Genomic DNA, 21,074 nt, shown 5'->3' with positions numbered 1-21,074 from the left:
TGACCTTGGGGCAGCAGCCCGACTTGTACCCATGAAGCCCCTATAGCCCCATAGCATTTACCACCGTTGTCCTTTCTGCTTACGATGTTCTCAGTGTCTCCCTTTGCCTTGGTCACATTGCGCCGACTTCCTCCATGTTGTATATTGCTTTTTCTTCACCAGAATCATCCTGTTTGCTGTCTAGTAAGTGATTCCCCTTCTTTCCTTGGTAATGATCAAATGATGTTTCTAAATCTGTTCTGGACATTTTATCATGGCAGTCTCATACAATATTTGTACTTTGGAGTTTGACTTATTTCACTCACATTATCTCTTCAAGATTCACCCGTGTTTTGTGGATTCGTCATTATCATTGCAGAATATTCCGTTGTATGTATGTGCCACTGCTTATTTATGTTTCGTCCTCGGTGGGCTCTTTTGTTGTTTCCATCTTTGGTTATTGTGACTGATGCTGCAGGGAACATGGATGTGCTTTTGTCTATTGATGTAATGCCTCTTATTTAGGATCTACATCTAGGAGTTAGATTGCTAACTCTTATGGCATTTCTCGTCCTGGCTTTCGGAGAAGTGTGGATTCCCTTTTTCACAGTGGGTGTGCTGATTTGTGCCCCGTCATACTGACAGTGTCTGAAAGTCCCCGTCTCCCCAAACCGCTCCAGCATTTGTTGTTCTGTGTTGCTGTTTTTGTTATTGTTCTCCTTTTTTATCAGTGCTATTCTGACTGGAGTGAGATGATATGTCATTGTAGTTTCAATCTGCATCTTCCTCTGGCCAGTGATCCTGAGCATCTTCTGATGTTTGCTAGCCACCTGGATGTCTTGTTTGGTGACATGTCTTGTTCACTTTAAAATGGGTTGTCTTTTTGCTTCTTTTGGATTGAAGTGTTCTATTGAAAACATTAGCGATCAGACCATTTTTTCAGATACGTTATTGCCAAAAAATAGTACCCGACCTTAGATTCTCTTTTTATTCTTTTGGGGAAAGTTATTGATGAGCATAAATATTTAATCTTTAGGAGGTTAAAGTTTTCTAGTTTATAGTCTGGTGTTTGTGCATTTTTATTTATGTATGATAGTGTGTAGGTATTACATTTAGGTCTTTGCTCTATCTTGAGTTTTGGTTTTCTGTGTGATATGAGATACGGGTCCTGTTTCATTATTCTGAAAATAGAAACCCAGCTTTGCCAGCACCATTTAATGAAGAGATGACCTCTTCCCCACTGAATGTAGTTCAGCCTTTGCCAAACATCAGCTGTTCATAGGTGGTTGTGTTTACTTCTGACGTCTCCAGTTTGTTCCATTAGTCTTCTAAAAAAATCACAAGAACACACTGTCACTGCTGTTTACTGTCACGTTGGCTTCAGCTCATGATGCCCCACAGTTCCAGGAAACACTGTGTTAAAGAGGCAGAGACTTCTTAAAAAATGGTCTAACAAGGAAGAATTATTCTGGCACAAGAACTTCGAGGGAAAATTTTCAGTTTCACTTCCTCCTTGAAGCCTTGTGATTTTTCCCATTTTGATTCTTCTCTTTTTATTCATAATTTTTCTCTTCAGGAATGATTCTCATTGGATAGTTATCCCGGTTTATTCATTTTGTAGTTTGAAGATATGCGCTGTTACATGCGATAATATTCCCAGTCCCAGAAATGGTATACAAACTAGCTACTACTCACCGCATGGTCCCTAGCCCAGTGCCATGCCCTCGCTGTCTCTCAGGAGGCATCCAGAGCGCTTAGGAATGGGGCCAGGTACGATTTGAAGGGAAGTCATGTGGACGTGATGAGTGCCTTGATTTCGGTGACAAAGGGGTAAAAAGGGAATCAAAGAGAACTTAAAGATTTTAGACCATTTTTCCTGAGAGGATGGCAAATTATTACTGTCCCTGCACTTTAGGTTTATTTTTTTTCCCTTTTGCTTCCCCTGCCTCCCTTATCTCATACTTTTTCTTACTACTCTTGTCTGTGAAGCCTCAGGTAGAGGGCCGGTCAGAATGCGATACTCCTTTCTCTCTCTCTCCACTTCCAATTTAACACAGCGCAATCCTGTCATGCCAGTGAAAGAAAATGAAGAAGTATGGCAGGTTATCTTTAATATGGAAAACTTATAATATGTGTCTCTGATCAAATGTAAATCTTTCAAATGCCAAGTCAGGCTGAAAGTTAGGTTATTTCCACACATGCCTAGAATTAATGCCGAAGTCTCTCACAGAATTTCATATATGTATATAATATATATATACACATACGCGCGCAAACACACACTAACTGTTCAAAATCAGATTATTTTTCCAGAGTGAGTTTTATTTACATATTTATTCAGTAGTTCATTAGACAATGAAAAATTCTACCAGAAAGGCCTTTATATGAACATAGGAGAAGTGTGTGGTGGAGACAAAGAAACAGAAGATGCAATGTCCAGGCTCAGTATGTGGCTCTGAAAGAGTCCTCTGTAAAAGAATCAACTGAGCATACAGTGAGTCTGTTCAGTGCTGTGGGGTTTCTGGGGGCCATGGAGGTTCCAGTGTAGATTGGTGAGAGGCTCGTGGAAATAGCGTTGGCTTTTGGCACAGTGGGGTTGGACTTCAGATTCTACCATGAATCAGCATTGGGTCTCAGACACCAGAAACTCACTCACTGCCATTGAGTATATTTTGACTCAGAGTGGTACTAGAGGACAAAGTAGGACTGCCCGTGTCAGTTTCTGAGACTGTAAATCTTTAGCGAGTTGAAAGCCTCATCTTTCTCTCTTGGAACAGCTGATAGTTTTGAATGACTGACCTTGTGATTTGCAGCCCCAAACCAGGACTAGAACCTTAGTCTTCTCTTACGAAGATGAGGATAACAATAAGTACTCTGTAATACAGCTGAGAGGCTTAAAGAGAGACCAAGGAAGCGAAGCACCCATCCAAGTGCCTGATATGTAAGGGCTCTTTCTCAATGTGTAGCAACTATACAGACCAGAGTGCGTGTGTGTCTTGTGAGTGAACAGGGTAGAGCTGTGCATGGAATAGGGGAGAAAGTGCACAGGAGGCTCAAATGGGGAGCTTTGTGGGAGCAGGTTTAAAGATGGAGTTTGCAAAAGGGAAGGAGGCATAGATTGAGAGGACAATATACCCAGCATAATGCATCTGTGGATAATGCTGTAAAAATGCATAGTGCTTATTATTCCTATGATAATCAACCTCGTTATTGGAGCAGATGAGCTAAGTTCTGTCATATGTTGGATGATCAGATCTTCTTAGGTTCAAGGCACTTTGTTCTCAGTAATATACTAGAGACGAAGTATTTAAAGAGATGGAGATTTGTAAGAAGTTGAATTAGCAAATGTTGTGTGATACATGCATGTATATCTGTTTTTTAATAGCAGCAGCAGTAAAGGAACAGAAAGGAGAGAAAGAGGAGAATCGTCGTAAAGGCTGCTTATATAGAGTCAGACACCTCAAGGGGTTTGATTTTTGATTTGAAGGTTTAGGGGTCACGATTTCATAGGACATTCAATTAATTGGCTTATCATTGGTTCTGGTACTTCTGTTTTGTCCCTGATTTGTCACAGGGTGCTAAACAGCTTGCAAGCAGGCATCTAAGTGACAATAACTGGTTTCGACGTACCTACCATGGGAACTCTGATGCTGGAGTGGGCTAAGAATTGGGCTGATAATCACAGCGTGGGGCTCACAGCCACTAGTGACTTCAAGACAGGAAAAGTAGGCTTTCTTCCCATCCCAAAGGCTTACAGCCTCGGAGGCCCACAGGGGCTACTCTGTTCTGCAGTATAGACTCGCTATGGGTTGGAATTGACTTGGTGGCCATGGGGTTCATGAAGAACAACAGAGGAAGAAGGAGAGTCAGGATTAGGAGGAAGAAATGGAATGCGCCCTGGGATAACATTTCAACTTTACATGAAAAGAATTGTTTCTGAATCCTTCTTCAGTCCAGGCCTCAGTGTAGCTTAATTAATGTGGAATAACTGCCGCGAGCACTGCACTCTGTCAGCGAACTATGTAGACAGGTCCAATAGCTCATCACACCTTGAGATGTGGCATGGGAAGCTTCGGGAACAGTGAAAGGCAGGCTGAACGTGGTTGTGCAACCTGAAGAATATAGTCAGTGTCACTGAATTGTAATTTTTAACTGTGGAAGTGGCATGTAAGGATACGTAAAAAAGTAATGCTACAAAATCATAGAAACCTCTATTAAACCTTTACAAAATGCGAAGCTATTGCTTCCTGACATATCTTCTGTCTACATCTATACTTCCAAAGGCAGTGTTTGTACCTATCTTGCCTGCCCTGAGGAAGGGGCATTCCTTTGCCCTCTTGGATTTAGACCATGTCAATGATAATTTTGGCATCCGCAAGGGATACAAATTGGGTTTCTTTCAAATGTTCTGTGAGTTTTCAGGACAAAGGGAAGTGTGAGGCCCAGGACTGAGGTTGTGGGGTGAATGGGCTAGGATTTCCCGAATAGCTGCTCTTAGGACCGAGCAGGTGTATTTTGATGGGAAAATTCTTGGCACAACTTTCCTGGCCCTTTCTCACCTATACGGTTTTCATTTTTCTCCCCCCCCCCAGTAAACTCTAATTAATTGTGCATTTTTCTTTGAGAAAACCTATGAAGATTATCCCACTGGGATCCTTACAAACAGTGGCTGTAACTTTCGGAGCTGGCTTTGTTGTCTGGAGTTTAATTGGCCCGGCAGATCCTGTGGGGCGCCGCTGTCTTGCAGTGCCCCACCTTCTATTCCCTTTCCTTTATGAAGGCGCCCTGATCAGACCAGCACAAGGACATTGCTGACAGGGTTTGTCCGTACCCATCCACGGATCCAAGGACATGCTTACATACATTTTGTTTGGAATAAACCCATGCGCAAATGAACGGAAACGGTAGTATCAATACTTTTTGACTTACAGTTAGCTGTTTTACCGTGTTTATTTTCAACAACAAAAATAAAGCAGGTAAATGATTGCATTAGTCATGCACAGGTGCCTGTGACAAGTAGCCGTATGTAAAGCAGAGTGATATCCTGCTAGTTGTCCGGCTGTCCTGAAAGAAGGGGTGGGGGTGGGGGGCTGTACAGCAAGTTCGAAAGCTGGAAAAGAGATTGTCTGCACTGTTGGGGCTGTACAAAAATAAATCATTTATTCACCAAATAATGGCTAATACTTATGTTTCATTAATCAAATAATACCTAGTGTTTGCTTTATTGATTATTATGCATCAGTTATCTCATTTCATCTTCATAACAATTAGGAAGAAATTTCTGTCACATTATTTTACAATATTTTATGGAGGAGGGCACAGAAGCTCCGGGAGATTGGAGTGATGTTCCCATTGCCACGTGACTCTAACTTGTGGGGCTGAGACTCCAGCTGGGATGGTCTGCAGAGTCCCTTCTGCTCCTTCTGCCCTCCCCCACGGGTTGCGGTAGGAGGTCTGCAAGGCAGGCGCAGCGGGAAGCAGGGCAAGCCCTTTCTGTCTGTCTGCATGGAGTTAATTCCGAGGCAGAGATGAAATTCTCTGAGCATTCTAACTCCAGCTGTCGAGGGGAGGGACCCTTAAGCACTCTTTGGAACACAGTTTCTCCATCTCAGGACCATGCTCATGTTGACCTGACTGATTCTGTGGTTGCTGTTGTGATGGCCTGTCCGGCGCGTTACCGGCTGTGGATCAGCATTTCCTTGCCCACTAGATGCCAGCAGCGCCAGCAGCTGTGATAATCAGCAGTGTATTCAGAGATGGCCACATGTGCCGGGAGGACCCTCCCGAGTCTAGAAAAATGCGTTGGCTCTTGGTGAATTTAAATTGCAAAAGTGTGGAGGTGTGCAGCCAGCCTATATTCGGAGGTGACAGAGGGCTTGGCGAGACTCACCTTACTCCTTGGTAATCTTTGTCTGCAGAAAAACTTGAACTCAAATGGCGCTGCAGGCAGGACATCTGGACTACAGCGCGAGAGACTTAAGGGCTTGGCGTAACCAATTGAGTGATTAAAAGGGAAAGGTTTTCAGATTTTCATTGGATAGTTATTTTAAATGAAGAGAAAATACAAGTAAAAGGAAGTGAGAAGTAAACATTTTATGAGCGAAACCCGTGAGAGTTGGGACTCAACACTACTGCTTTGCTTTTTCCAAGTCTCACAAGTATTTTCCTTTTACAGGGAAAAATCTTAGGACCTTTCTGTCACTTGTTTGAGCGGAAGGAGCCCTGGTACTGTAGTGGTTATGCATTGGGCCACTAATCGCAAGGTCAGCAGCTTGAAACCACCAGTTGCTCTGTGGCAGAAAGACAGGGCTTTCTACTCCTGTAAAAAATTACAGTCTCAGAAACTCAGCTAACTGCAAGGTCAGCAGTTTGAAACCAGTTGCTGGGGAGGAAAGAGTTAGTCTCAGCCTTGGAAACTCACAGGGGCAGCTCTGCCCTCTCCTGTAGGGTTGCTAGGAGTCAGCATCGACTGCACGCCTGTAAGCTTTTCTTTTGTCTTATTTTAATGGAAAAGATTTGAGTTTCCCTTTTCTGACAGGCTTCTACCGTACACGAATCTGGCTTTTGTCATTTTCAGAGTACCCTGGTTTGCTTCTGGGGGTTGCTGGTGTATTTTGGAATAGTCTGAACTTGCATTTAACAATGTTTTTAATGCATGATTGATTAGCCTTCGGTCCTCCTTATGTTTTAGTAGCCCTACAGTGGTGGTCATATATATATATCAGAATAAACTGAGGACATTTTTCTCTCAAATTCATACGTATAGATGCAGCTCCAAACCTGCTGCGTTGGAGTCTTTAGATGCAGGAGAGCATATGCTTTGACAGCATACAAGGGGGCCCCAGAAATTCATGGGAAATGTAATGAAAATAACGTAATTTTATTTTTGGAACAAAACTAAAAAGAAAAGTATGACCAGGCTTACTAGTCAGATAGCGACTGATGGAACGTATGAGCCGATGACCCTTGGTAACCCTCAGGTGTGGACATGAATTCACTCTCACGCTTAATGTTGAGCTAGAACCATAGGGGGAGCAGTCACACTAGAGAGGGAGAAGACCCGACACTCAGGGCTCAGGGGCAGTGTGTGCGAAGAACACGGCTCAGCGGGTGAGAGAAGCAGGACACAGGGAAGTCTGGAGGAAGCGGGAGAAGCAGGATGCATTGTGAGGTTTGCAGCATGGTTTGTGGAGTAGAGGACTGATCTGCCCAGTAACCTTCTACTCAATTCACTAAGAAGGTTCAAAAGATAACAGAAGTTTTAGGACTGAACTTTTTGAAGCTTCCTTTGAGTTAGAAAGCTCTGAAGCACACTCTGATTGAGAGGCATCGACAGTCTTTTTTCCCTGCCTCTTGGTCTGCAGTGACCTATTGTGACCAAAGGACTATCCCCCAATTCACAAAGAGCAGTTCTGTTTAATTCTTATTGTCTAGAACTTCTCTGTCATATCGAAGTTCAAGGGATGTTGGGAAATGTAAATTGTAGTTAGGAAGGTCACATGTCCAGCTAAAAATGAGGGGTTCTACGGCTCAGTAACAAAAGAGAACAGACATTGATGGACTGTTAGCAGTCCTTAGCACATTCAATTATTATAATAGGGGGTAATTTATTGAGCACTGAACTGAGATTGATGCAGACTCACAGCGACCTTGTAGGATAGGGTAGAATGCCCCTGTGGGTTTCCCAGACTGGAGCTCCTTACAGGAATGGAAAATCTCATCTTTTTCCCATGGAGTGGCTGGTGATTTTGAACTGCTGACCTTGGGGTTAGCAAAGGCAGAAAGGATGAATAGAAAGTGTGTGTGTGTGGCACTGTAGATGAAGCTCATATTTTTACTTGTTTTACTTTTTTCTTTTTGTAAATTGATTTTGTTGTGAATTGGGTGACGGTTTACAGAGCAGATCATCAGTTTTTTTCAACAATTAAACACATTTTGTTTCATCTCATGTACCATCACATATGTACTTCCTTTCTGTTACCCGTTCCCATCCATGCTTCTTTTCGAATGCTCTGAAATTTGTCCTTGGGGAAATGCTGCCCTTTGGGTCTTAATTGGTTGATTATACTCAGGTGTGCCTACCACACTAGCGCTGTTATCCCTCTTTGAGACCTGTCTGATGTGTGACTGAAACGTGAACTACAAGGGTGAGTCCAGTTACAGACCTGAGGAGTGACTAAGGATCATAGACTTCAGGGTGCCACCAGTCTCTCTCCAGCCTGTGAGCCCGGTCTCTTTTGTGATTCTGGAATCTGTACTGTATTCTCCTCTGCTCTACCCGAGCCTTCTGTGTAAGCCTTTCCATAGCAGGTGGAAGTGGTAGCCAGGCGCCACCTAGTGCTTTGTGTTTCATGGATGTGAAGGCTGATGTGTGCATGCCCCATAAAACTATTAGACTAATTGTTTCCATGAGAGTTTCTATTTTTATCAGTCTTCTCTCCTCCCAGTGGGGGAGCAAAGGAGACCAGTAATTGTACCCTAGATGGCCACATGAGTTTTTCAGGCCTCAATCTCTACTCACCAAAGTAGGCCTTAGAACATCGCCTTCATGAATTACCTATGTCACCCTAACCATTGCTAATAAGTGTTTGGTTATGTCTAATAAGGTGTTGAGGTTTTTAAATGGGAAATCACAGAAGACACCATTGGGAAAATGGTTTTTGAGCAAAGGACTTAGGGTAGTAGAAAAATTAGCCCAATACATGGAAGAAATGATGGACACAAAGAGATGAACAGAAAATTCAAAGGACAGCTTGAGAAGACAAAATAAATTATTATGATTAAATGTGCAAAGACTTAGAGTTAGAACACCAAAAAGAAAGAACATAGTTGGCATATCTTTAACTGAAATAACTCATTATTAAAAAAGTCAAGCCTTCAGTTTCAATCTTGAAAGATTCTATCTGCAAAATATTGAATGATGGAGAAAGCATTGAAAGAAGGAATACACAGTCATTGAACCACACTAATCAACATTTGTCCATTTCAAGATGTAGCATGTGACTAAGAACTAATGACACTGAAGGAATAGATCCAAGCTGTCCTGAAAGTATTAGCCAAAAACAAGGTTTCAGGAATCGATAGAATATCAATTGAAATGTTTCAACAAAGTGATGAACCACTGGGAGCACTCCTCTAGAAATTTGGAAGATGGCTGCTTTGTCAACTGACTGGAAGAAATCCATATTTATAATCATTCCAAATAAATGTGACTCAACAGAATAAGAAAATTATCCTTGATATCAGATGCAAGCAATATTTTGCTGAAGTAGTAAACAACAGCTGCAGTAGTTCATTGATTTGGAGCTGCCAGAGGTTCAGGCCAGATTCAATAGAGGATATTGAACAAAAGATATCATTGCTGAAATCAGATGGATTTGGCTTAACACAGAGAAGACCAGCTGTTGTGCAGCGTGTTTCATTCACTATGTGAAGGGATTCCACTGTATGAATCACTGCAAACTATGGATTACCTTGAGAAGAACAGGAACTACCTATTATGCTCATGTGAAACCTGTATTTATGGATCCAGAGGACATTGTGTGCACAGAGCAAGGGACTACTACTTGGTTTAAAATTCAGTAAAAGCGTGTGTCAGAATTGAATCCTCTTGTCCTACTTACTCAATTTGTTTGCACAGCAAATCATCAGAGAAACGGGATTATGTGAAGAACTCAGCATCAGGATTGGGAGGCAGGCTTATTAACAACCTTCAATATGCAGATGACACACCTTGCTGGCTGAAAGACAGGAGGACTTAAAGCTCTAGTTGTTAAAAATCAAGGATTTCAGCCTCAGTATGGATTACAACTCAATGTAAAGAAAACCAAGATTCTCAAAACTGGACTAATAGGTAACATCAGGAAAAACAGAAAGATTGTAGTTGGCAAGCATTTCGTCTTGCTGGGATTCATCATCAACACTCATGGAAACAGCACTCAAAAAATGAAGCAACACATTGAATTATGTAAATCTGTTGCATAAAATTTCTTTCAACTATTGGAAAGTAAGAAGGTCACTTTGAGGACTGAGGTACAGCGGACAGAAACCATGGTATTTCAGTGACTTTTTGTGCGTGTGAAAGTTGGATATTGGATAAGGAAGCAGAAGAAGATTCTCTGCATTTGAGCTACGGTGTTGGCAAAGAAGAATGAAAGTCCCACGGACTGCCAAAAGAGCAAACTGGTCTATCTTGGTGAAGGACGGCCAGACGCTCTTTAGAGGAAAGATGGTAAGACCTTGTCTCACATACTTGGAACTTATTATCAGCAGAGACCGGTCCCTGGAGAAGTCCATCATGCTTGGTAAAGTGGAGCAGCAATGTAAAGAAGGAAGGCCCTCAATGAGAGAGAGGGATTGGCAGTGACTGCAACAGTGAGTTCAAAGTGAAGGACAGGCGTGACGCTGGGATGGAGACGAGTGCTTTGTTCCGATGTGCATAGGGTTACTGTGCAGCACCGACTTGATGACAACATTCAAGCGGGCATCCAAAAATAACCCAGGTTTTTTTTTTTCTAAGCTATGCATTTAAATTTTTTTACAAAACAACCTTTTAACCTTCAAAGTATTATCCATTATACTTAATACATTAGTCAAATCTGTGATTCCATTCTTGGAAACATTTTCAAACTCATCTGTTTGGATGGCTGAGAGCACCTCCCTCGTTATTTTATTCTACTGGACAACAAAGTGAATCACGGCCCATTCCTATGTCATCCTCGCCATCATTTATTATTTTTGAGCCTGTTGTTACAGACACTATGTCAGTCCATGATGTTGGGGGGTCTTCCTCCTTTTCTTTGACCCTCTATTAAACATAATTTCCTTTGGCATGGGTTAATCTCTCCTGGTAGCATGTCCAAAGTACATGAGATGAAGTCTTGCCTCACACACTTCTGAGCAGCATTCTAGCTGTATTCTATTTTTTAAAAATTGGTAGCTCTTATAGATATTATAAAAATTTATATTTCAATTAGATCAAGCATATTTGTACAGTTGCTGCCACCATCATTTTCAAAACATGTTCTCCATGAACTTGTTGATATCAGATCCCCTTTATCCCCTCCTTAGCCCTCCCTACCCCCCAGGAAACCTTATTATATATTATTATTATTAAATTGCCATATCTTACACCATCAAATGTTTCTGCTTACTACAGTTTTGTTATTTGATCCCCTCAAATGGGACACAGTCATCATTGCTGTCCATCTCTTAGAAGAGAGCTTTGTTTGTTCTTCTGGCAGCTCATGGTACTTTCCATATTGTTTGCCAGCACCATTGTTCAATTGCATCGATTCTTCTGTGGCTTTATTCACTATCCAACTTTCATGTGTATTTGAGGTGACCCATGGCTTGGATAAGACATGCTATATAGTATTGGTTCTTAATCATGGGTAAATTTGTTGCCCCATCCAAAAACCAAAACATTTGGAGGTATTGGGGACATTTGCAATGGTCCCAAATGCGGAGAGATGATATTGACATTTAGAAGCCAGAGGTGCTGCTAAACATTTTACATCGTGAGGCCAACTGTTCATCTGAAAATGTCAGCAGTGGTTCACATAAAAGAACTTTGTTGTAGGTGGAAAGGGCAGAGGCATGAAAAGCAGTTAAAATTCAGGCCCAAAATGATGGCCACTTAGTGTAGGCTGTTAACAGTGGCATAGACAGGAGTAGAACAATTCTGGTTGGTAGCAGAACCATTTGGAATTTGTTGACGAAGATGTATGAGGTGTGAAAGAGAGAGAAATCAAGGCACCAACTCTAAGGTTTTGAGGAAAGAACCATAAATATATCAATAAGCTCACTGACCCTGAGTCAATTCCAATTCAGTGACTCTGTAGGATAGAGTATAACTGTCCCTTTGGGTGTCTGAGGCTGTAAACCTTTGTGGGAGCAGAAAACGTCATCCTTTCTCTTCGGTGTGGGTGATGGATTAGAACTGCTGATTTTGTGGTTAGCTCCACAAGCAAGTCACTTTGGCACCAGGGCTGAAGAATGAGAAGGGTGGAATTTCCATTTGCTGAGACAAAAGATCGTCTGTCCAAGAAGGAGATCACTTAGAGACTGACATATCTATTAAACATTTAGGTAGACATTTTATATCTGCTAGAAATTTAAACAGATGTTGGATTTGAAACTGGAGTTGACTGAGTGGTTTGGCTTGAGATATACATTTGTCAGTATCTAATGAAATGTGAAGCTTCGTGCACTCACCCTGGTGGTGAAAGAAGGTAGAAAAGAGAATGGGACAAGGCAGCACTGACAGAGATCAGTCATCTGAGGCTATCATCTACATGCCCTTGAGTGGATTCCAGCAACTGCAAAGCTGCTAATAGAGGTGCTGAGGAAACCAGGAATAGACAATGTCTAGAGAGTATCTCAAATAGGAGCAGACAATTCTGACACGTCATGTTACAGGCGGACTGACTGAGAATTAACTTTAGCAACGTTAAGGTAATTACTGACTGTGTTACAGATAAAGAAGCAAAACTAGGGACACTTATAAAGAGATAAATTGATATCAAGACAATGCCTCATACAATTGTAGACATGGGTAAGTTCAGTCTAGCTCAAGTGCATGGATCAGATGTTAAGCTGGGGGCTTCTCCTGACTTGCCTAACTATAGTGACTGATTACACAGAAAGAAAGAAGACAGAAAGGTCAATGACTACAGAGGAGGATGAGTCTGAGGTCCGAGGTCAGGCTTGTGGCTGCAGAGTTCATAAAATCCATGCACAGAAGGCCAAATGGCAAACTATTGGTGACGTCGAGGGTCATTAATGTCGATAGTGGGTCTTTGGTTGAAGTCCAAAGAACCCCAGGGGTTGATGAGCCAGATGTAGGATCCCCACCATCAAAAAGCGAGGCAGTTTCCCACAGCCTCAACTGACCAGTACATGAGTAGTAGGACACATTCCCCAAAGAAACCTCCTTCCCATTGCATGAGGGCTGTGACCTAAGTCAGGAGGTTGCATCCCGCCTTTATGTTCTCACCTGTGCTTGTCTACTCACAAGCAGACCCCAAGATGGGAATTGTTGTGCTGTGTTAGATCACATCGTGGAGGATTACTGGGAACGTATTGAGAATCCTGACCCAGCCAAGATGAGGCGCGACTTACCTGTCACAGTGACTTTGACAAGTTGCAGGGGATGTTGGCAACAAATACCTGATAGATGTGTTGAAGAGACAATGGATGTGGGGCATGGCTATAGACAATGGGTTTCTAGGAATTCCCAGTGATTTTCTAAGAGGAGGAGGGGAAGAAAGGCTTATGTTCTGATAACACTTATCTCTGGTGGACAAAGGCTGCTTCTGCAGAGCTGAGAGCTGAGAGCTGCCTTAACTTGCTTTCCCCAACCAAATCCCAGAGGAATAAGGAGCTTGCTACTTTCCATTAGAAAGTCAAATTTTAGACCAATTGAGCCAATAATAAACTACTAGTTGACCTGATTTTACTTAAGCTATGGAGGCGAAATGTGCATGTAAGGGTATTATATGACCAATGACCTTAAAATAAAATTTTCTATTAATAAATATTAAAATTTTAAAAATCTTAAAAGTAATTTTTATTTCTCGATTATAAACTCTGCAATGCCTTCTCTCCTCTCTTTTCCTTCTTTCCCAAGTTCTTTTTCAATTGTAGTACTGAGCAGTCTGTTTTTCTATTGTGGTCTCATCTGTTAACATACCCCAAGGGTTTGAATTTTCTCCTCATGCGGTTTATCCAGGAGAGACCCCAGAGGAGAATTATGTAATTGGTGTTCACCATGTGAGGATTTGGTTTTAAATCTCTAAATTTGATAATTAACCTATCTGTAGGTAATCTATTTATATGAGATTGGCAGATCTTTTCTATTTCTAGCTGTTCGATTATAATTAAAAGTGTATCATCTACTTGATACAATACAGCAAGCTATCTTATTTATATTTTATCTTCATGAGAACCCTCAGAGGCATGGAGTGCTTCTTAAAAGGATGTGTTGTAGAAATTTGAAGAATGAAATTGTCCTCTTTCCTCCTATCCCAAAGACATACTAAAAATAACAACAACAAATACTTATATCACTTTTACTATATATGAGTCACTCCTTAGGACATGGAACATTTTGACCCATTTAGTGTTTTACTATGGCCTTAGGAGATAGTCCCTCTTATATTCTCATTTTCCAGATGAAGAAAACTAGGCATTTGGTGATGAAGTAAAGTACTCAGATTACACACTTGGATCTGGAATTTCAAACTCCATGATCTGTTCTCAGGAATAATACAAGACTTTTTCCTTTGTTGTTATTGTTGTTTTAGTTCCTTAAAGGCAATACATGTTCTTTATAGAAAAACTGGAAACTTAACTAGCTAAAAGTGCACATATGATAGCTCCTAATTTTATCTCCGAAGATATATTTGAGTATTTCAAGTGTGATTTCTTCATGGACATTTCATAATTAATTCAGTGATAGATAAAGTGAGTCAGAATTTTATTGGAATATTTTGTTATTCACCCTGTTTAAATTTCAATTAATTATAGACTGATAGTTTTCAGTTTCCTTTTGGTGCTGCTCAAAATCTGTATATCAAGAAGTTCTCTAAAGCGTATGCTCGATTACTTCTTTTCAACACTTTATGCTTTTATGAAGATCCATTACACACCTGGCACAGAGGTGCCATCTTAGAGGAAGAACTGGTATTTTGTAACAAGAATATCTGCCTTCAGGGAGATTGTGGTTTTGATGAGGAAGCAATGAGATATTTATAGGAATGTGTGAATTAGAGACTTACACAATATGGGATGTAATTAAGTACCAACGTGTACGGTACAAATGTACGGTACAATTACCTGCTAGCCAGGCTATGAACAGTGACTCATTGTACTATATATCCAGAACATGAAATACCTATTAAAAGCAGCCTTCATTTAACTTAAGTCCAGAAAAAGAGAGGGGAATTGAATGAGAAGAAGAGATAGAAGTAGATGGGAGATCAGTTTTCATGTTGTGTACTAGGGAAAGCTCATAGATTTCACTTTATACATTTGGTTTTATATAGTATGTTGATCAATTTACTTTCCTATAATAGACAAATTATGAGATATAGTACCTTTTGAATTTTTGTAAATGAGAGAGGTTAGCTTGTGTAGTTTCTCAAGTTGTCACAGATGTATCTATGTCTTCATGCTGACAGCACTGATGACAACGACAGTCCTTCTCCTTGAAGGTGGGCACGCTTACTGTCTCTCATCCGGTAGCGTGGTTACAGTTCCATACTTACTCTGTGATTGGGTCTTCTCCCTGTATCAGTGGCTGTATTGTTGTTTTTAATTGGAGGTAATAGATTTATAATACTTGATTATGCATATTATAGTGATTATTTGTGATCCTTTCAGTGTGTTTTTTCTTCCTCCGTATATATTTTTTCTGCTTTTGCTTAGCTATTGGAATGTACAAATACTGAATACCATTTACCATATATACTTGTGTATAAGCCGAGTTTTTCAGCACATTAAAAAAAATAATTTTATTGGGGCTCATATAACTCTTATCACAATCCATACATACATCAATTGTGCAAAGCACACTTATACATTCGTTGCCCTCATCATTCTCAAAATTCGCTTTCCATTTGGGTTCCTGGAATCAGCAACTCATTTTCCTTTTTTCCCTCCCAATCCCTCCCTGCCCCCCTCTCCCTCATGAACCCTTAATAATTTATAAATTATTATTTTATCCTATCTTACACTGCCCAGTGTCTCCCTTCACCCACTCTTCTGTTGCCCATCCCCCAGGGAGGAAGTTATATGTAGATCCTTGTGATCGGTTCCCCGTTTTTAACCCCCATCCCTCCTGGTATGGCCACTCTCACCAATGGTCCTGAGGGGTTCATCTGTCCTGGATTCCCTGTGTTTCCAGATCCCATCTGTACCACTGTGCATCCTCTGGTCTAACCAGGTCTGCAAGGTAGAATTTGGCTCATGATAGTTGGGAAGAGGGAGCATTTAAGAACTAGAGGAAAGTTTCATTATTGCTACAGTGAACACTGAGTGACTCATCTCCTCCCCACTACCCCTCTGCAAGGGATGTCCAGTTGTCTACAGATGGGCATTGGGTCCCCGTCACACGCTCCTCTCCTTCACAATGATATGATTTTTTCCCCACCTGTCTTTGTTGCTTGAAACCTGGTCCCCTCGGCCCTTCATGATCACACATGTTGGTGTGCTGCTTCCATGTGGGCTTTGTTGCTTCTGGGCTAGATGGCCGCTAGTTTACTTTCAAGTCTTTAAGACCCCAGACACTATATCTCTCGATAGCCGGACACCATCAGCCTTCTTCACCACACTTGCTTATGCACACATTCATCTTCAGCGTTTATGTGGGGAAGGTGATCACACAATGATGGTTTTTGTTCTTTGGTGTCTGCTACCTGATCCCTTCAATACCTCGTGTTCACATAGGCTTGTGTGCTTCTTCTCTGTGGGCTTTGTGGCTTCCGAGCTAGATGACCGCTTATTTGTCTTCTAGCCTTTAAGACCCCAGATGCTATATCTTTTGATAGCCGGGCACCATCAGCTTTTCCCACCACATTTGCTTATGCATACGTCTATCTTTAGCGATCATGCTGGGAAGGTGGGAATCATGAAATGACCATTTAGCTGAGCAAGGTGCTCTTGTATTAAGGGAATGCACGTGAGGAGGCCAAATGTCCACCTGCTACCTTACTACTAAACCTATAAATATATGCACATAGGTCTATTTCCCCCATAATCATAAATATATTTACATATGTACATGTCTGTATTTAGGCTTCTGGGTATGCCCTTTTCCTCCTATTCCTTCCCTCTATTTCCTTACGCCTTCCTCCTGTCCCACTACCATGTTCAGCCTTCTTTCTGGTTTCAGTAATTCCTCTCAGTACCTTGCCCTTGGTCACTCCCTACCAGTCCTCCCATCCCCTCCCTGGCACTGGTTTTGAACCACTCCTTGTTCCCTTGTCCCTGAGTTGGCCAATACCTCCTCCTTTCCCCCACCTCCCACACTCTCATTTCCCTCCGGGACCTTTGGTCCCGTTATTTTCTTCTTACATTGTTTGTCCCGCCTATCTTATCTAGGTGGACCTGCAGATATAATAATATGTCAGCACATTTTTAATGCAGTTTTTATGATAAAATTATGTGCCTCAGCTGATATTCGGGTCGGCTTATATTTGAGTATATGGGGGTGTGTGTTTTCTTAAGTTGATCAAGTAACACTTTTTTTGTCGGGGGGAATAAAATTTCTGGGAGGTCTGTATAGCCTAGTCTAATTCTGACTTCATCCTCAAAACACTTTATTTCAACTAGAGCTCTTCAAACTTACAATAGAGCTATTTAATCTAGTGGGTTATTGGTGGAAACTAACATAAGCTGTCTCGGTGGGCTCTCAGGGAAACAGGTGAGGCAGTCCATCTCGTTTCAGTTTTCTAAGTACCACCGGGAAATACTTTTGTGCAAATGACTATCCTTGCTCCCCATTTGGAATCAAGTAAATGTAGACGCCTCCTGCCTCATGGAGCTAATTTATTTCGTCAAAGTCCTTCATAGGGTGATTTTTCTAAGGAAAAAGAAAGGCAGTTCCCATTAATTTCAGTGGCAAATATTTTTATGCGTTTCCTACCCCCACTGCCTTATGCTAAAACAATACCAAATCCAAGTCACTTCAAGATTTATCAGCCATTTTACAACAATCCAGCAAGGCAATTTTCCCTTCATTAATTATAATATGATCATTTAGCAGTCCTTGTTAAGATATTTTGCATTTACCGCATAGTGTACATTTCCAAGACTACACTAAAAATGCAAAGCCAAAAAATAGCACTGTGACAATGAGAGAAATCAATGAAAACAATGCATTTTAGTGGGGACGCTGCATGAGATTATTACGGCTATAAACCAGCAAACCATGAGTTCATTGAGAGGAGCATGTAATGCAACACAACAGAATTGAATTAACTAATTCAACTAGTATTTATTGAGTAGTGACCAGATAACGTTGTCCTCAGCGATGATAATAAATGGTCTCTTCCATTAGGAACCTAAAACCTAGTTGATTTTTATGACTGTGCAGCTTGCCAGCATTGTTTGATGTTCAGTTTGCTTACCACCCTCCCCTATGCGTTCGTTTTTAAGAGTGTCTGGCCTTTACAACGTTGGGTTTGTGCCCAAGCATATTTTCATTAATTTAGTATTAGTCTTGAGAAAGAGTGCTTCTCCTCCTGAAACTACATGCAATTTCAGAAAGTGCTTAACTTGCTCGGGTGTGTTTGTAAGGAGCCCCCCAAGGCGTTGTTTACAGACTCCAGCAGCAGTATCCGGTCCTGACAGCTCTGCAGTGAAGTGAGAGAACGGACTGGCTCCACTATGTTGACTTGAATCATTGCTAAAGTCTCATGCTCTGTATTCTTCCCCCCCACCACCCTATTCCCATGGCTTTAATGATGCCACGCCAGTGATGGGACCTTCTCTGAGGATCACCCGAGCCCAGCCTCGCTCGCCTGCTCCCAGACATCTCTCGGAGTTCTGTCCCTGCCCTAAATCCTTGATTTTCCCCTTTTATTGGGTCCTTTTCTGTTGGCACTAAAAATGGGGAACTGTTTCTCTTCACTTAAACACACAGACCCACACACTTCCACTCCCACTCATTCCAGCCACTGGACAATTTCTCTCCTTACTTTTATAGCCAAACTGCTTTAAGAGGTTAGCTGTCTGTACTGACTCCAATTTTTCTCTCTCCTTTGTCTTTTGAATGCACTTAACACCAGGCTTTTGCCCCCTACACGCCACTAAAACTGTGCTTGTCAAGTGCAAGAATGCCTCTCCATTGTGAACTTCAGTGGTCACTTCCCAGTTTTCATCTTGAACTGCCAGCAGATTCTGACACAGTTGTTCTCTCAACTCCTTAAGATACTTTTTTTTCACTTGTCTTTTCAGACAACACATTTCTCTTCCCTGCCCGCCATCCCTCCTGCTGCTCATTGGGAATTCTCTTCCTATGTATTTACTTTCCTTTCCGTCTCTCTTCACATTTTCTCTCGAAGTGTCCGGGTCTCAAGTTGCGTAGCTCTTTTCTTAACTACCAACTTTAGTCATTTATTGACTTCACCTAGCTTCTTTAATTACTATCTGCTGATAGCTAACAACTCCCAAATTTGATCTTTCCAATTGAGTTCGCTCTCAATTTCAGATGTCTACTTTGTACTATTTGGCATCTGTTTGAGTGTCTAAAGCGTATATGAAAATTACCATGTTCAAATTTGAGGTACACATTGTAAATCACTTTCTTTTTCCTTCTGAAGTTTTGCCTATCTCAGAACAGGGCAGATCCATTCCTCCAAAAGTTGTTTGGTGTTCTTGCTGGCTGCTGTCTGGTGATTCATTCTCACGGTGGTCCTGTGTGTGTGTAGACTAGAATACGACTCCATTTGCTTTTCGTTGTTGTGAACTTTAGGAAGTAGATCGCTAGCCCTGTCTTCGCTGGTATCTCTGAGGGGAAATGAATCTTTAGCTTCTCAGCTAGGAGCCAAGCACTGAAGTGTGCTAGCTAGAGAACCCCTACATTGTTTAGAAAACACACAAACAAAGTAGCAACCTTAGATTTAAACTCTTTGTCTCTCATGTCACACACCCAAGTCATAATGCATCTTTTTGGTTCTATATTATAAATATCTTGGAAATCTGATCACTTCTAGCCATTTACCATTGTACCAGCTCATACTGTTATCTGACTCGCCGTGCTTTCTTTGTCTTTGTGCACCTTTTAACTGAAATGGATTCTGATGTTAAGTGGTATGTGAATGTGATATGTCCTGAATTTTAAGATTCTGTTGGACAGATGTTAGATTTAGCTGCTGCTGCTGCTCTCCTGTTCACACCTTGCCTTGGCACCTAGTGCCCATTCAGGGATTCTTTGGTGTTTCAAGACCCTGGACGGTGTGGCTGCCGCTCCATCCTCGTCTCCGATTCCTCTCCTCCTTGTGCACACCTGTTCTGGTTACACTGCCAGCCTACTGTTTCTTACAAGCACTACGCAGGCTCCTTACTTGGGTGTTTTCACTTGCCCTTCTTTCAGCCTAAAGCCCCCCTTCCTTCAGATGTATGCGTACTTAAAATAATCTGTTTTTCAGAGTTGTGTTTTCTGACTTCCACTTTTTATATTATAGCCTTGCGGTCACTCCTTATCTTCCTTCTTTGTTTTACTCCTCTCCTTTTCCCTCATTTCATGCAGCATTAAGGTTATCATTTCCCTTATTAAATCTTGGTCTCTAGCCCTTGTCCCACAGCAGGCACTTGGACGGCGGGGAGAAGAGTGTCTTAGTCGGAGGGAAGATCCATTGCCAAGGCTTTGAGGTGTGCAATGTTTTAGTCTGATTAACAGCAACAAGGCCAGTGAGGTTGGACTAAAGTCAGTGGGGAAAGGGGTAGCAAGAGATGAGATCAGAAGGGGCCAATTATATATGACTTTAGGGGTTTTCACTCTGTGTTTTTTTAAGTTTGGTTTTGGGTGTTAGGAATGTGACCTCAAGATAGGCGATACAAGAAGAGATGGTTTTATTTTCTTGTTTGCAGCTCGATTTCCACTGCCGAGTGCCGTGCCTGACCCAAGGGAGGTACTTAACAAATCTTTCAGTGTTTTCCCATCTTCCATTTTAACCCTTTGTATTATGTGGAAGATAAGAAGCAAACCTTTTCTTTTACTGTTGTTGAAAGTATATACCAATTCCCCATGTTGACCTCAATGCTAGTGAGTACATACCCCAGGTCTGCAACCTTCCTCATTCTCCTTTGCCGAGTCATTCCCCTCCAGGAACTTGAACGTTTTGCCCCTGAGGTTTCTAGTTAATATTTCATGTTGCTTTGGTCAGCTTGATCTCATGCAGTTTCAAGGGCTCCAGGTAGTGTGAAGCCTATGAGCATTTGAAACGCTGGTACACACTTTTCTCCCGTTTGGTCCAGTTATTCCACAGAAGCTTTGGTCAAGATGTTCAGTAATGGTAGCTGGCTACCATCTAGTTCTCGTGGTTCATCTTGTTTGAGGAAATGATGACGGTTTTCCTCATAATTGCCAA

Source organism: Tenrec ecaudatus, chromosome 11 (genome assembly GCF_050624435.1).
Source record: "Tenrec ecaudatus isolate mTenEca1 chromosome 11, mTenEca1.hap1, whole genome shotgun sequence".
Lineage (NCBI taxonomy): Eukaryota > Metazoa > Chordata > Mammalia > Afrosoricida > Tenrecidae > Tenrec > Tenrec ecaudatus.
This window is presented reverse-complemented; position numbering follows the sequence as displayed.